Genomic DNA, 1,890 nt, shown 5'->3' with positions numbered 1-1,890 from the left:
AATTAAAGATTTCTACTCTCAAAGACCTTATTCACAAAGACAAAATGAGGCAGGACATAAATGGTCTCCAGCCTACACATTTACAAATGGCCTCCGGTTCACACTTCCTGGGATGAGAAAAAAAGGGGCTCCAGGCTGGACATTCATTACCAGCCCCCTGTTTGCATTTCCTGAAGCAAGAGACAAACGGGCTCTAGGACTACATATTTATGACCGGACTTCTGTCTATATTTCGAGGTCTGCACCTCGATATGAAAACCAGCAACAGAAATAGGGTAAATAACCAGACATTGGACATTTTTATGGGAGGGACAGAGTGGGACTAAACCCTGTTAAAAGATCAAGAAATCATATATTTCTAATCCTTGGGGCAAGGGAAACATTGCACATGCGCATAAAGGTTCCTTGGGGGTCAAAAAGGAAGGGGCGCCACCCCAAAATAGGTGATGCTAAGGTCGTCACATAGGCCTCTGGGCTGTAATCCGTCTTGGAAAAAAGTTGCGCACGCATGTTGGGGAGGGTCCCAGGGCAGGGCAGGTGTGGAAAAACAAACCAGATAATTGGCCAGAGGTGAACAGAGACCCGGAAGAACTGCCCTATATAAGTGACTTAACCGCCTCTCTACTGCACTCCTCCTCATTAGGCAGGGTGTCCACACCCTTTCTCTCCGGGTGTGCATCTCTGCCTTGCTTCTGTCTTAACTAAACAAACTATTTCTCTGTGTGCTCTCCCACTTGTTGCTGTGCTATGTCTCTAATGATAAACTTTGTACCTGTTTTTACAGTTTTTACCTCTATGAGAAATGCATTTTTCACTGGGGGCAAGAGCTAGCAGAGGTGGTGGCTAGGATTCCTGGTTTTCATCCAGGCTACCCAGCTTCAATTCCTGGGGAAGGGAATGAAGATCTCGCTTCATGCCACCACTCACTGCTGCCTCTCCAAGATAAAAAAGACAAGCCACAAACTGGGAGAAAAATACTTGTAAACCACATATCCAGTAAAGGACTTGGACTCAAAATGCACAAAGACCTTTAAAACAACCCCATTTTAAAAATGGGTAAGGATTTCAACACACACCTGGCCAAAAAAGATATACAGATAATAAAAACCATACAAAAATTATATAAAAAATCATATACTATTAGGGATTTCCAAATTAAAATCGTGAGCCATCACAGCACACCTACTAGGATGGCTAAACTCCAACAAAACCATGGCAACACCGACTGCTGGAGGGTGAGGAGCAGCAGGAATGTCCCCTCATAGCTGGGGTGCAGGCACAGCCACGACGCAAGACAGTTCCGCAGCTTTTTTCCACAACTAATCAAGCCTCCCCTCGAGGTCCAACAATTATGCGTCCAGTATATAGGCAACTGCTTTGAAAATCTATGTCCAAAAGCAGACAAGGATGCAATTATGCACAGCAGCACTATTCATAATGGCTAAAAACCTGAAGAAATCAGGATATCCTTCACTAGATGACTGCATAAGCAAAGTGGAGGACATCCATGTCAAGGCGAGCAGAATACACCACGCCAATATATGTCTCTCTGGCATAAGGATTATTTCAGTCTCATTCAAAAAAAGAAAGATAGAAAAAACTGAGTAGAGACTGACCTTTTATGAAGGACATTTATAAGGAAATCTCCATTTGTAACCGAGTGTTCCTCTTTGCACCAGAAATAGAAGGATGATTAAATCTCAAGTCACTCTTATCAACGAAGAAGTCCCAACTTAAATCTGCATACAATACCTTTGTTTACTGTGCTTTGCATGATAACCTGCCACTATTGGCTTCCCCCCTTCCCCAAGGTCTTTTGTTTTTATCTGAAAATGGTATTTGGTATTTAAGGTGATGGCTTTGGCCATTTCAGGGAGTGACTCAATTTTT

The sequence above is a fragment of the Balaenoptera physalus genome (assembly GCF_965194825.1).
Source record: "Balaenoptera physalus genome assembly, contig: HAP1_SCAFFOLD_628, whole genome shotgun sequence".
In the NCBI taxonomy this organism is placed as follows: domain Eukaryota; kingdom Metazoa; phylum Chordata; class Mammalia; order Artiodactyla; family Balaenopteridae; genus Balaenoptera; species Balaenoptera physalus.
Note: the sequence above shows the minus strand (reverse complement) of the source record.